At 48.7% G+C, this 16386-nt stretch overlaps 1 long non-coding RNA gene across 1 annotated transcript; it reads left to right on the top strand.

The window, feature by feature from the left end:
* The first annotated feature begins 13406 nt into the window (after positions 1-13406).
* Positions 13407-15507, top strand: LOC124678184. Its single transcript, XR_006994366.1, has 2 exons — positions 13407-13853; positions 14753-15507. It is a non-coding gene; the product is annotated as an uncharacterized LOC124678184 (long non-coding RNA).
* Positions 15508-16386: the final 879 nt, after the last annotated feature.

Here is a 16386-nt window from a genome sequence, read left to right on the forward strand (position 1 = left end):
ATCTCTATTTAAACATCCGTATTTTACCTTTAGTATATAATAGAATATATAGAATAGATAGATATCATGGTGGTTCCTCCCACCATTGGTCTCATTTTGAAATCAAGAAAATATTTTCTTGTTGGTATTTTCTGAATGAACGACTGGTTCATAAGAAATGACAGAGTAGTATGTAACAAATGTGTTTTTTGAGAACCAACTTGGATGTTTAGGACGGCACTGGCGCCCCAAGCCCACCAGTGTTCAAATTCTAGATTTAATATTTTTGTGTCGCATAAAGCGAAATATTCTTTAATGAGAGGCGATGTTTCCGTTGATAGCTGAGATGCATGTGGTGATTTCATCAATCTCAAGACCCGCCGAATCAGTTCTTCGACACAGTCTCTTGGAGATGCTCATATGAGTAGGGTGTGGTGCGTGTGTTCATAGGATTAAATGTGTGAGCATCTTTAATCGTACTGTGTTTTGCAAAAAAAAAAAAAAAAAAAAAAAAACACTGAGACGTTGAAGTTGCCATCGGCGTGAGCGTACGTGGGTGAAGGCGGTAATTCCCGCATGCTATTCCACCCCTGGAAATACAACGGCCATTCGTATCATACGTGATGGGAGTGGTTGGACAGCGTACACGAGCAGCTGGACGTGCGCTGCAAAACACCAGTGATCGCCGAGAGCCAGCCGAGCATCGCGAGGCTAGCTAGCTGCTGGCCTTCTTATCCAGTGGCGCACAAGCAACGGGCCGGATCTTATGATTAGCCCCATTTTTTCTTCTCTCTTGGTTCGAGAAAGAGCGTGCCCGCCTTGGGATCCCGATGACGATCGATCCGGCAATAATTTCTCCTAAGCTTCGAAGCCGCTAAGCAATTTTTAGAGGGTTTTTTGAAACAAATTTGTCTGAGCAGAATTTAGTTTAAGTGTTTGAATTCGGTAGAAAACGTTTGAACTTATATATGCCATCCCGTATTTTTTTTGGCCCACCTTGTTTGGTTTACCTGTTATTTTTTCCGACATTGACCACATGAGCATTATTCCTCGCCGTGGTTAACGTTATTTTTCATGTTCCCGCATGTTAACTCCTTCCCCAACCCGTAGCTCAGCTCCAGCTCCTCGTCCCTCTCCCCAATTAAAGATCATCGTGGTCCACCCACTAGTGGAAAACAGGGCTTCCGTGGGAGCCTTTTGTCGCGGGCGCGCCTGCACCCGCGACAAATGGCCTGGCCACGTCGCCCCGAAACCATGTGGAGCGCGCGGAGGCTTTTGTCGCGGCGCTTTGTCGCGGGCCGTATCACGACCCGCGACAAAGGGGTAGGAGCGACGTGGCCACCCCTTTTGTCGCGGGTCGTAATACGGCCCGCGACAAAATGTCCCCGCCCTATATATAGAAGCAGCCAGCCACCCCCCCACCTCATTTTTTCCTTGGTGGTGAAGGTGGAGGTGTATGCTAGCTCATTTTTTCTACATGTGCACAAGAGGTGTTTGATGGAATGCTTGTGAGAGGGATGCCACTTGGTTTATTTGATAAGATTTCTCCTCTTTTTGATCCAAAAAGGTTAGCAACTATTTTCTTGACTATATATATATGCATAGTCCGTACAATACTAATTTTAGCAAGGTGATTGCATCCGATACATATATAATTGTGCTTATGATGCGGATGAGTCATCCATGGATGTACGGTAACCGATGTGCTCCCGCTTTCGGAGAGGGCGTGAATTCTTTCTTGCTTGTGGCCGAGGCCAACAAGTCGAAGCAAGGTTTTATGTGCTGTCCATGTCTAAAATGTAAGAACGAGAAGGATTACTCTTGCTCAAGAGATATTAAGAGCCACCCGCTTCGGTTTGGGTTCATGTCCAAGTTATAATGTTTGGACCAAGCACGGAGAAGAAGGGGTTATGATGGAAGACGGCGATGAGGAAGAAGATAATGATGAGAAGTATTATCGATCTATGTTCTCCGAATGCTTTGATACCGCAATGGACGACAATGAAGAAGAAGGAGGTGAAGAACGAGCATCGGATGATCCCGTTGATGATGATCTTCGTCGGGCCATTTCGATGCAAGAAGAGACCGTGACACGGATAAGGAGAGGTTGCAGCTCGACAAGATGTTAGAGGACCACCACAAATTGTTGTACCCAGGTTGTGAAGATGGGCATAGAAAGCTGGGTAGCATATTGGAATTGCTGAAATGGAAGGCAGTAGGTCGGTGTGATCGACTCGGGATTTGAGAAATTGATGATAATATTAAAGAAGTCTGTTTCCAAGAAATAATGAATTGCCCGTCGAGTACATATGAAGCAAAGAAGCTTGTCTGCCCTCTAGGATTAGATGTGCGTAAGATACATGCATGCATTAATGATCGTATCCTCTACCGCGGTGAGAAGTACGAGAATTTGAATAAATGCCCGATATGTGGTGCATTGCGGTATAAGATCGAAAAGATGACCCCGGTGATGTTGAGGGCGAGCCACCCAGGAAGAGGGTTCCTGCGAAGGTGATGTGGTATGCTCCAATAATACCACTGGTTGAAACGTTTGTTCGTAAACAAAGAGCATGCCAAGTTGTTGCGATGGCACATGGAAGAACGTAAGAAAGACGCGATGTTGAGGCACCCCGCCGATGGTCGGCGGTGGAGAAACATCGGGAGAGAGTTTCCGGATTTTGCGGGTGAGGCAAGGAACTTATACTTTGGTCTAAGTACAAGATGGCATGAATCCTTTTGGGGAGCAGAGCATGCAGTCACAGAGACCCGGCCCGTGACTCTATGTATCTACAACCTTCCTCCTTGGTTGTGCATGAAGCGGAAGTTCATTATGATGCCGGTGCTTATCCAAGGCCCAAAGCAACCGGGCAACGACATTGATGTGTACCTAAGGCCATTAGTCGATGAACTTTTGGAGTTGTGGGCCAAACCAGGTGTACGTGTGTGGGATGAGCACACGGAGCAAGAATTTGACCTACGAGCGTTGCTATTCGTAACCATCAATGATTGGCTCTGCTCTCGCAACATTTCGGAGACGTACGAACAAAGGATACAATGCATGCACACACCGTTTAGATGAGACCGAAAGTAAATATTTGGGAAAAAGCGAGAAAAGTTGTGTACCCGTTCAATCGTCGTTTCCTTCCGCGCAAGCATCCCTTAAGGAAAAAAGGCAAGCATTTCGATGGCGAGGCGGACCGCCGTCCGAAGCCTGTCCCCCGTAGTGGTGCTGATATATTTGACATGGTCAAGGATTTAAATGTTATCTTTGGAAAGGGTCCAGGCAGTCGACCTGTTCCGAAAGACGATGACGGACACGCGCCCATGTGGAAGAAGAAATCTATTTTCTGGGAGCTAGAATATTGGAAAGTCCCGGAAGTCCGCTCTGCAATCGACGTGATGCACCTGACCAAGAATCTTTGTGTGAATATTCTAGGTTTTCCGGGCGTGTATGGAAAGACAAAAGATACAACGAAGCACGGGAGGACCAGGAACTTCATAAAGGACGAAACGGCAATCATCCAGGGCAGTTTGTAGGGCCTCGCCAGCCTATGCTCTTACCAAACAAGAGAAGGAGATCTTTTTGAAGCCCTATTCAAGCATCAAGGTTCCGTCCGGTTTCTCGTCGAATATAAAGGGGATAGTAAATATGAAGGAGAAAAATTCCAGAACCCGAAGTCCCATGACCGTCACGTGCTTATGACACAATTGCTTCCGATTGCATTGAGGGGACTTCTACCGAAAAATGTTCGACTAGCCATTGTGAAGATATGTGCATTCCCGAACGCAATTTCTCGAAGGTAGTGGATCCGTAAACTTTGTCGGGATTACGGTGAAGATGTGGTCCAATGTCTTGTCGCCTTCGAGTTGTTGTTCCCACCATCCTTCTTCAATATTATGACGCACCTCCTCGTTCACCTAGTTGAAGAGATTAGAATTCTCGGTCCCGTATTTCTACACAATATGTTCCCCTTCGAGAGGTTCATGGGAGTCTTAAAGAAATATGTTCATAACCGAGCTAGGCCGGAAGGAAGTATCTCAAAGGGCTACGGAACTGAGGAGGTCATTGAGTTTTGTGTTGACTTTCTTCCTGACCTTAAGCCGATTGGTGTTCCCGAATCTCGGTATGAGGGGAGGCTGACCGGAAAAGGCACACTAGGAAGGAAAGCAACGGTGTGGAGGGACAAGATTTCTTTCAATCAAGCGCACTACACGCTCTATACAATTCCAGCTTGGTGGCTCCGTACATCGAGAAACATAAGAATGTTTTACGAGAAATAAACCCGGGCCAGCCCGAGTCCTTGATTACACGTCAACACATGAATACCTTCGGCAGTTGGTTGCAAAGACATCTCATTAATGACCCATCTGCGGTGGAGCAGCTCTACTTGTTGGCCAGGTTACCATCTTCAAACATATGTACATTCCAAGGGTACGAGATAAATGGGAATACATTTTACACGATCGACCAAGATAAGAAGAGCACCAACCAAAACAGCGGTGTCCGCTTCGATGCAACAGACGAGAATGGGCGGACCACCACATATTATGGATACATAGAGGAGATATGGGAACTTGACTATGGTCCCACTTTTAAGGTCCCTTTGTTTCGGTGCAAATGGGTGAAGCTCAGCGCTATACATATTGACGATAAGTACGGTATGATAACAAGTGGATCCCAACAATCTTGCGTACCTGGGACGAGCCTTTTGTCCTAGCCAGCCGAGGTGGCTCAAGTTTTCTACGTGAAGGACATGTCTAGCAAATCAAGAAAAAGAAATCAACAAAAGAATACATCAATCGAGGAGCCAAAGCGCCACATAGTTCTTTCGGGGAAAAGAAACATCGTGGGAGTGGATGACAAGACAGACATGTCGAAGATTATAATAAGTTTAAAGAAATTCCGCCCTTCACGGTGAAAATTGACCCAAGCATCTTGCTAAATGATGAAGATTCTCCATGGCTACGGCGTAGAAGATCACAACACTAGATGGCGATGTAATAATGTATTCTTCATATATAGTTCCCAAGACAATCTCTACATTTATGTAATAATGAAGATTAAACTGTGCTTGGCTTGTTGATCTGCTTGGCAAGGCGTATCGATGCTCCTTTTATAGGCACGGCACCGCTTCTACTTTGTCTTATTACTTCGACAGGCCGTCGTGCGCTACATGCTTTATCTCATCGAGCAGTGGCATCCCGACTACAGCCCGACTTGGGACAGCTTCTTCATCAATCGGCGTGAGAGGGCGGTTGCCAGGTACGAGGAGGACGGCCCGCCTCCTTCGAACTTCAACGAGGCCGGCCGTCGGATGTGGTGGCGCGGCCGGACTCTCCGCGAGCGTCCCGGCCTATCGTGGCCCCCGCCCGCGCTACCCTCAATCCCAGCCCACGCGTGGTCATCCGCCGAGGTTCGACAACCGCGACCCCGATGCTAGCGACGATGACGTCGGCGACTTTGATGACTACAGGTGGCGACGTGTATAGGACTAGGCACGACTATGATTGAATGGCTCCAACATTCGAATCTAGCCATGTATCTTATTTTTCGGTTGAGCTCCGTACTTTAATTTCGGTTCAATCGTAATAAATTTCGTGTCAACCACTTTATTGAACAAAAACAACCGACAACGACTTTATAAACTAAATTTAAACTAATAGAACCGACAACGACTTTATTGAAATTACAATAAAATAGATAAATTACTAGTCTAGTCTCTACTCGTCGTCGGAGGTTGTCTCCGTCCAAAGGTCATCCCACCGAGGGTCGTTTTCGGTCCAAGTTGTATTCGAGTTCTCGAGCTCGAAGGCGGCGACGGCCCGACGGTTGCGCTCGTTGGACCTGCGTTGTGCCCTAAGGTTAGCAAAGAACGCGTCGGGGGACCGCGCCCTCCACCGGCGCATCAACCGCTCGTCGCGCTCGGCGATGGCGATCCTGCGCCGCACCCGGCGATGCCGGCGACGGTCCTCGTCGGTGACGAGGCACGGCGGTGGCGCGAGGAACTCCGCCTCCTCTAGCGATTCAACATCCGGAAAGTTGATGTCGTGCCCCGGCCGCCGAAGCGCCACGCCGCCGCGTCGTAAGCGCGCGCCGCCTCCTCCGGCGTGTTGTACGTGCCGAGGGTGAGGCGGAAGCCACCGGCGCGTATCTCGGCGGTGAACCTACCGCTCGGATGCACTCGAACGCCACGGAAACCGGACGCCCTCGACGACATGGAGGCATCCCGGAGATGAATGAGCGGAGGCGGTGGCGACGTGTGGTTGCGCCCGCACTCGTCGCTCATATAGCGCACGCGGGGCATGGCACGTGTTAGCGGTGGCTACACGTCGCACGCCGGCGTCGGCGGGGTGAGGCACGTGGCAGCGGTGGCTACACGTCGCACGCCGGCGTCGGCGGGGCGAGGCACGTGGAAGAGGTGGCGACACGTGGCACGGGGACGCGACACGAGTGGATATGATGCGAGATGCAAATAGTTATATGGATATCATATTCATGTTCATTGGATTTTTCTGATCAATTTTCATATATAAAACTTTTCTTTTTGAGTTACCATTTAAAAGTTATTGAAATAATAGTTTTTATTAAAAAAAAACAGAAAAACAAAAAACGAGAAAAAAACGAAACACAAAAACTGTTGCAGGCTCGATCCGCGTGAAGCGCATCCAACGGCTCCAGGCCGTTTGAATCCAACGGCCCGGAGCCGTTGGATGCGCTTCACGCGGATCGGCCGCCTCCCCTCCCACCCCTTTTGTCGCGGGTCGAGCCACGGCCCGCGATAAAAGGACCCCTTGTCGCGGGTGGTGGCACGACCCGTGATAAAAGGGGGCCTTTATCACGGGTCGTGCCACCACCCGCGACAAAAGGGGTTAGGTATAAATACCTAACCCCGCGGGCGGAGCCCCCACCCGCGACACACGGAGGCCAACACTTAGCGAAATTCACGCCGCCAGCCGCCGGATTTTGCTGCGTGCCGCCGTCGATCCGCCGCGCCGTCGCCGCCGTCGATCTCCTCTCGCCGCGCCGCCGCCGCCGTAGGCCTCCTCGAGCTCCCTCCGCCGCGCGTGCCCTCCGCCGCCCGCGCCCTCTGCCGCCGTCGATTGCCGCCGTCGATTGCCGCCGCGCGTGCCGCCCGCGCCGTCGATTGCCGCCGTGCCGCGCGCCCGCCGCCGCCGCCCGTGCCCGTGCCGGCCCCGCCGCCGCGCCGCCGCGCCCCTCCGCGGTACAAGCCGCCGGCCATGTGCGCAGGCGCCGGCGCGGCGCCCCGGCCGGCCCTCTTTTTTTTTAATTTTTTTTTCTTAGTTAGATAATTTGTATAATTAGTTAGTTCATTTTTGTAATTAGTTATTAGTTAGTTTATTTTTGTATATAGACATTTTAGTAATTAGTTATTAGTTAGATAATTAGTATGTAATTAGTTAGTTCATTTTTGTATATAGACATTTTAGTAATTAGTTATTAGTTAGATAATTAGTATGTAATTAGTTAGTTCATTTTTGTATATAGACATTTTAGTATGTAATTAGTTAGTTCATTTTTGTAAGTATTTTGTTGTAATTAGTTAGTTTATTTTTGTTGTAATTAGTTAGTTCAAATTTGTAGTTTAAATTTTGTAAGTATTTTGTTGTAATTAGTTAGTTTATTTTTGTTAAATGTAATTAGTTAGTTCAAATTTGTAGTTTAAATTTGATTAGTTAGTTCAAATTCGGATCGGCCGCCGACACACCCCTCTCGCAAACACCCGCCGACACACCCTCTCGCAAACACACCCCTCTCGCAAACACCCGCCGAGACCCCTCTCGCAAACAACCGACGTCGACTCCCTCCCCTCGCAAAAACCCGTCGCCGACACCCTCCCCCTCTCGCAAACACGCGCCCTCTCCCGCTCGCAAACACGCGCCGACACCCCTCTCCCTCTCGCAAACACGCGCACTCTCCATCTCGCAAACACGCGCCGACACCCCTCTCCCTCTCGCAAACACGCGCCGCCGAGACCCTCTCCCTCTCGCAAACACGCGTCGCCGACACCCCTCTCCCTCTCGCAAACACGTGTCGCCGATTAGGGTTAGGGTTTGGTTTGTGTTTGATTAGGGTTAGGGTTTGGTTTGTGTTTGAACATTTACTTATCGATTTAATTCTTTTGCGTAAACAATGGATCAATTCGAACGGGACTTGGAACAGGAAGACATATTCGAGGACATGATCCGCGATGGTACGGAAGCCGACCGAGCCGTCTCCGGTGATGGAGAAGCCGACGGCTCCGGCCATGGAGAACCCGACGGCTCCGGTCATGGAGAAGCCGACGGCTCCGGTGACGGAGAAGCCGACGGCTCCGGTGACGGAGAAGCCGACGACGGCTCCGGTGACGAGGTATTAATGGAATTCTATATGTACATATGTATTGAGGCATTAGTATAGAGGCATTAATGCAATTCTATATGTATTCTCTTAGGCCTCCGAAGATAAGATAGAGAAACGAGGCCCGGCAAAGAAGTTGACCAAGAAAGACCACTTCACAATTGAAGTTATATCACCGGAAGGCCAACCGGTGGCACCCGAGAATGTCGGAGTGAAGTTCAAAAATCAGTGCGGAGTTGTGGTTAGAGATCGTGTCCCGATCACTGTCAGAGAATGGAACAAGACGAAGAATGTGTCCGAAAATCAGGTTGCCGATAGGTACAAGGACACACTTTTCAGTAGACCTCATGGCACATTTCACTTTGCCGGATTTGGGATCGGAGTCCGAGAATGCTAAGCAACGAGAGCTAGTGAAGAAATGGGCTCTTAAGAAGATGGGCGAACTTTTCCGGGCGTATAAGAACCGGTTATGGAAAAATTATAAGAAAGACAAGAAGCCTCCAGTATTCGAGAACTACCTAGCGAAGCGAGAGCATAACCGGGAAGAATTTGTGAGGTACAAAGAATCAGAGGAGGCTGTGAACCCGTCAGCGAAAAACAAGAAGAATGCAAGCGAGAAGAAATATCACCATCATACGGGGCGAGGGGCTACGGAAGAGCCATGCCTAAGTGGGATGCACAAGAGGCTGAGATGGAGCTCGAACGGGATCACTCCGAACCCACGCGAGAAGGATGGGACATAAGGGCTCGAAATTGGTTCCTCGCGCATGGCCGTGAGTATGACATGAAGACAGGGAACATTGTTGAAAGTGACACCAGGGTTAGGGTACCCGAGCAAAAATGGATTGAAGTGACGACAGATATAAAGGCGGGAAAACTAAAGTTTGCTCCCGATAGAGAGAAAGACTTGCCGACGCTTGTCCTCGGTAATCCCGAGAAGGGAGGACGAACAAGAGGCTTCGGCCCTAGTGTTCCGTGGTCGCTTGGGTTTCCGGCCGACGCGGAGACTTATAGAAGCCGAGCGAGAGCTAAACAACGCCAGCTGGAGGTGCAGAATGACCGGATGGCCGAGTTCCAACGCCGACTTGACCAGCAGCAGCGGGAGCTTCAGCAGACAGCAGCGGGAGATAAATGAACTAAAAGGACAGCGCCCGCCGGATAATACCGCCGAAATATCTCAGCGACGAGACAGCAGCCGTGGCCGACTCGGAGGCCCCTCCTACACGGATGATGATAGATGCCGGTCCCGGCGACCCCTTGGATGGAATCAAGGAGACAACACCTTGTGATCTCCATGAGGTGTTCGGGAAGGTTTCGTTAAGGTGGCGGTCGGCTATGTCTTACCGGCATTTGGACCCGAAGGTGAGCCGGCAACATGGCATGGCAATCCGATTCCAGCTGGCTATGCTCGTGTCGGGGTGGATTCGGCTTGTCCCGCAGTGGGAGACATTGGAGCTCCATATCCCCGGAGGTGATGGGGGGCTTACACTCGGAGAGGTGCTCGGGAGAAATCATTCTCTCGGGAAAAGAAGAACATCGAGCTGCCGAGCTGGGTAGCACCTAGTACCGGTCGTCCCGACAGGTCACCATCACCTCCTCCGGGTGATCGCAGGCCACCATCACCTCCTCCTACTGATCACATGTCGACACCATCACCCCGTGGGTACGACGTCGACCACGACATCGGTACTCCATCTCCATCTCCGGCGCCGCCGCCGCCGCCCACTAAGTCTCGGAATGCACCCAGCCGGAAGCGTTTCAAGAGTCCTCGTCCCCAAGAGGTCGCCCCTCCCAAAAGTACCAAAGGTTCCTCCCCCCGTCCTTGGGATCTTACTGTCGAGGAAAATGCGGCCGCTGTTGCGAAACACAACTATGATCATTTCCATAAGCCAAAACCTCCGAGCGCCGAGCCATACACGAAGAAGCAAATAGAATATGCTACTAGTTTTACGAACACACCATCGCGGTATGAGTTACACGAGAAGAAGGATGACTATACACGCACTCTTGCGAAGGTAATTGACCAAAAGAAGGATGAAAAGGCTAAGGAGAAGGACATTGCTGGCACGAGCAAATCATCGGCTAGAAGTGCGGATGAGAAAAGGTCAAGTTCAACAAGTGCACCCCTCAAGGCCAAGCAAACGACAAAAGGCAAAAAGAGAAAGGAAGTTCCCCTCCTCGGTGCTCAGCCCAAACAATCGATCCCGAGCACTCAAAGTGTTTAATGTTCCCAAGGTATACCGGGAACATGGTGGTTTCGATATGGAAGAAGCTGCTAGCCTAGCGGCTGCCTGTAAAGTTTCCGTGGAGGAATTGCTACTTGCAGCAGATGCTGCACTACCCACTGCTGATATAGCTCCTAAATTTGTCTACGGGGCCGACTTGGTCAGCAGAGAGCAGCTGCATAAACTACCAACACATATGCGGAATTTGCATCGGTGGTACCTTGATGCATGCAAGGAGAAAAAATGTACATCGTGGCGAGTATACCATGGGAATATTACTACCGAAAGGAGGAGATCCATATTGAGATGAATGAACTCCGGCGGTTATTCAATCTAGAAGCCCTCGACAAATCTCTCATGAGTTGCTATTGCTTGTAAGTTGTTAACTACATATAAGTTCATTTTCATTCAGTTCATGTTCGTTTTCATTGCATATATATACTCATTATATCTTATGGGTTCTCTTTTGCGGATCGAAGATCGGTGAGTGCAAAAGTAATAATATTATCAATGTTGGGTTTGTTGACCCGGATAAAATACATGTTGAAACGGTGAAGCATAAACGCGAAGAAACGGGGGAAACCTACTAAGGTTTTTGGGGCAGCAATATTTACGTGATTCAATATTGTTTCCTTACAACTACGAGTGAGAGTCTTAATGATCTTTTATATATGCACATTCAATTTTTCTTACTCGATGTTAAGTGTAATTCTCGACGTATATGCATAACATGTGCAGCTTCCACTTGGATTCTACTAGACATTCAACCTGATAAGGGAATAGTTGAAGTAAAAGACCCATCGAGTAGAGGCCCGGACGGGTTCCGGGACTTGCGAAGTTGCTCCAAGTGTAATTTCCTTCATCGCCGCGCTTTATCTTTCGTGAGATATCAATTAATTATCCACTCATTCAATCATTCTTTTGCATGGCAGGGCTTGGCAAGCTTTGAAGAATGTTCATAAGGAGATTACCTTTGCAAACAAGCTAACATTTAATCCTCGTACCGTGCCCCAGCAGCCACAAGGGACGAATCTATGTGGATACTACGTTTGCGAGTCCATTCGCATGTTAACCATCGAGAAGCAGAACAGAAATAAATTCAACGTAAGCAATAACATTCACAACTTTATTTATTATCATCAATATTTCGTTATCAAGACTGATATAGTCATACTCATCTCATTTTCGTATATAGGTCGACTTCATGCGGGACGGACTCCAACCAAAGGAACACGCACTAGGAATCGCGGAGGAACTGCGGGACTTTTGGTTAGAGAAGTAATAAACAACAAAGGCTTGTTTAGTCCGGATAGTTGTTCTACCTCCAAATAGACGGTCGTTAGTACCGTTTGTCGATCGTGAGCTCCATGTATATATGTAGGGAACCTACGAATATGTGTAAGGGGAATCGACTTCGCTTCCAATCTTTGTTTGATCGATCTATATATATATAATGAATGAATGTGTACAACTTCTAGTAGCGTACAAATATATGCAACTTTTATTTTCGGACGAAAAAAATGAAATAACAGGCGGTCGGTGGCGGGGGGAGGGGTGCTCGCACCCCTCAAACCCTAAAGCAGAAGCGTTGTGCGCGCGCCACGTAGAGGGCCTTTTGTCGCGGGTGGTAATACCGCCCGCGACAAAAGGACTCGTGCCTGCGCGCCCCGCGGCCGCCACGTGGTGGACCTTATGTCGCGGGTCGTAAGTGACCCGGGATAAAAGGCCACCCTTTTATCGCGCCTTGCTTGTCGCGGCTGGCCGCCCGCGACAAAAGGCCCTAACCACCCGGATCAAAAGGCCTGTTTTCCACTAGTGACCCAAATCAAGCTGGGTGCCTCTCCGCCATGGGGAAGTGTTTGTCCCACAAAGAAGCAAGGTCTCCGCTCTGGCTCCTCGTCCCCAAATCGGAGCGCCCCAGATCGGAGATCACCAAAACGAGCCCGACATGTTAGTCCCAGCCTCTACGCCATGGGTATTCGCTTTCCCATGGACGAGCAAGGGCTTTCTGGAGATCCGGATTAGTGACTGGCTAAGGGCAGGTGCATTTTGTCTAGCTCTGGCTAGAGGAGTTCGGCGACCAGGCTCTCATGGCGAAGGGTATGCGGAGCTATACAAAGTGGAGATTACCAGCACAATGAGCTGGCATCTGACCCACAAACATGATGTCACCATCCATGTCAAGGTGGTCCTCGAGGCTAACCATGGCCTCATCGACTACATCCCACACCGTAGCACGCTAGTAAGGTGTATGGTGGCGTCGCGTCCATCCGAAATTATTCCTGAATTTTTTTTCAGAGGAGTCGATGTACCGAAACCGACACGGTGGTATCGATGCGAGTCACATCTGCTACTCCACCGTGACGAGTCATTTTGCTTGTAGAAGAAGAAAAAAATGGAGAAATTGTTGCTTTCGGACATGCGATTGCAGTCACCGAGAACGTCTATCACGGGCCACACCTAGCTAGCCCGGTCGGTTTTTTTTCTCTCTAGCAATTCCCTTGTAAATTTATTCTCGAGACCGTCCATGTAAAAGAAAAAAAAGCGGCGGTCCGCGCACGCAACGGGGCAGCGACACGCGACCTACCGCGCCGAACGGGTCAAGGTAGGCTAGCTGCCGCCGGGCCGAAGCTGTCGCCGTCGTCGTCGCCGTCGGGTCACGGACACGGCGATTCCGGGGGCCTCGCGCTTGCTGGCTAGTCCTTATCCGCTCCGCGGTTGCACCATGCACCATGCACCGCACCGCGGCTAGCTTGGATGGATCTTCCTCGTTAAGCTCCTTGTTCGTGCGAGGTGGCGGCGTACGTATGTATATGGCCAGCTCTATGCATGCTCGGCAGGATGTAAATGGCAGCGGCACTCCGCGTGCCCACATACGCCGCCCGCGAATTTTAGTCTAAATGGCACAAGTGGATTTTCACGAATTTTAAGTGGCATACGTGGATAGATCCGTGAAGTCCACGATTTCCAGCGGCTGACCGCGTTTTTTTTTTCCCTCGAAGGAAAAAAGAAAACTCCCCATCCCCTTCGCTATCCCGTCGCCCTCCTCCTCTGCGCCGCCACTCGCCGCCTCCTCCTCCGAGTATCCTCCGCGCCGCCCCCAACCATCTCCTCCGCGTCTCCTCCACGCCGCCCCCGACCACCTCCTCCGCGTCGACATGTTCTAGGTCCTCCTCCTCCGCAGCAGATGGATCTGGCGGAGACTACCTTCCCCGTCTCCTCCACTGCGACCGTGGCCGCTCCGGCACCAGCAGGGCCGCACAGCGGCGGGAGCAAGTCCGTGCTCGACGGTGAGGAATCTCTCCTCTTCACTCTCTGGTTCCCCTCCCCTCCTCTTGGAAAGCTCTAGCCTAGTAAGAAGGATTTTCGAGGTTTGATTGCGTTTTTTCAATGTTCCATGTCGCTGACTGGATGCAGATTCACGAGCTGCTCGAATTTCTATGTTGTAGTAGTCAGTGTATATTGATAGATTTTCTCTATGCTTGGTCACTGATTGTTGGAAGAGTGCTAGCTCAGTACCCAGCTCGTCCCATCTCTTTTAGTATACACCATGTTAACAACGATACTTTGCAAAATGGGTATGATGAATGTCCAACATGCTGGTGCTGGGAGCGGATTTGGAGTTGCTGAAGCTGCTGAGCAGCCAGAAGAGATTGCATCTGGCTACGCTGGTAGCTTTCTGAATCGACTCCGTAGGAGGACATGCCGAATTTTCCCATTTTCCCGCTGTTGGCGTTGTTAACCTGTCCTGTTGCAATCTTCAGCTGCTGAACCTCGTCCCTCAGTCTGTCGTTCAGTGCTACATGTAGACAAGGATCGGTTACACAGTTACAGTATTGAAGATGGTAGGGGAAAATTGTTAGCATAGCCAAAACTTTTAGGATTGGGAGGAGACAGAAAATAGCTCTTGAATCTCCAGATGATCAGGAAAAAATCAGGAGAATACCAAATTCAAAGTTTTCTATGTGAGAGTAAGTAGACATGTATAATTTAGAATAGAACATCAGTAAGTAATTTACAAACTGTGGAAGTACATGACATGAAATAAGCGTCGTATGAAGTAAATATCTTCGAATTTGCAAGGCAAAGAAACGCTTACAAGAGATGGACCAACCAGTAGAGAATCTCTAATTGAGTGAAATAGAAATGCTGACTATGTTTCTAATTATATGTTTTCTTGAATATATAGGGATGGCTGGCCCATCCATGAAGCCGGTTGAGCTCGAAGAATTGGCTGGCTCATCCAAGCTGTAATAGGGATGCTCTGGTCAACCCTGAGGACAAAATTCAGTGCTAAGTGGCGCTCATTTTATTCACAAAATCTCTTTGAGTTCATTTTGTCATGTTTGCAAATTGTTTTACCGTATTCCATGTTCGGAGAATTCTGCAATGAAGTTCACTATACTTGTTAATTTTTGCAGACTTCCTTGTTCAATGAAGACTCCTATTCATCTGCTGATGCTGCTCCCTGGTTGCACTTCAAGATGTAGATTCATGTCAAGTTTTCAGTAGTTCGAATGATGCTCCATTGCACAAGTTTCTGTAATTATATCAGGACAATACCGGTCTAGACAAGGTTAATGCAGCAGTATTATGTCAGGATAGAAGCTGGACCACTTCTAAGTGTAGAGCAATGAACTATCAGAGCTCAAGAAGACACCGTCAACAAGTCCAACCTTCCTCTTGATTTCTGATTGCCACCATTTTCATTATTTCTAGTTCAGAATCTTCCTTGTTGAGCTTTGAGTGAAGAAGCACAAAGTAGATCTTCCAAAAATATGCTTCATTCATATTGGAATACAACTCCTCTGTTTTAGGTTTGCATGCTACTTACAAGCTATTCTTGCTGGCTTTTCTACTTTTAATATTGTGCTCTATTATTTAAGCTGGTGCCTCTTTTACCTATCCAAAGTTCAGAGAATTCTGCAATGAAGTTCAGTGATAGAATATCTCTGTTCTGTTGTGATCATTTCCTGTGAATTTTCTAGAAAGTATCTGCTATTTTAATTCAGCCGTTGCAGAAGTAGAACGTATGTGTATACGCATCACTCCATCAGCCGTAGTACTAGTAAGCGTAAGAGGCATCAAGCAACACGCGACAGCGGGAAGTACTAGCTGCTAATCCTGTAGGCGGCCAAAGCGGCGCCGCTAAGCAGCACGAGGCCGCCAGAAATAGTTAGCGGCTGCCGCAAAATTTGCTAATCACGTATGTGGCGGAAGTGGCAGCTCGTATATGTCCAGCGGATGAGCCATTTACATCCTGATGCTCGCCCGATCCGGTCTCTTTCCTTCCGTGGATGCGCGCTTGCATTGGTGGCTGGCTCGCCTAACCCAACCCAGCCATGCAAAGTGACCATTAACCAACGGGGACTGTAACAGCTAGCTAACTAATCCTGGTTAATTAGTATTGATAACAATGTTTACCAGCGCACTTCCGATGGTTTTAGTGTAAATGCTGCACTGTAGCATAATGTGAGAGAACTTATTAATGCTTGTTATTGCCTAGTCCTTGCAAAAAAGAAACTTCTCTTCTTAGGTTTTGCTAAGTCGTCTGAGGTGAATCGGATTCTTGCAAGTCTCGGTCACCCAAGAAATGGGCAACCATGGTTTTAAACAAAAGTACAATTCATTCGAGTTGCCCTAGCTTTGGAGTTAATGAGTTGCACTTTCCCTTAAAATGAATTGCAATTGCCATTTTTTCTTCATTATAAAACACGATTTCTTTGGGTGCAAAAGAATATCACTACCTCCAACTGTAAATACTTGTCGCAGATTTAATGAATCTAGATATATTTTAGCCTACATTTTACCTAAAACCGTGAC

This window comes from Lolium rigidum, chromosome 7 (genome assembly GCF_022539505.1).
Source record: "Lolium rigidum isolate FL_2022 chromosome 7, APGP_CSIRO_Lrig_0.1, whole genome shotgun sequence".
NCBI lineage: Eukaryota > Viridiplantae > Streptophyta > Magnoliopsida > Poales > Poaceae > Lolium > Lolium rigidum.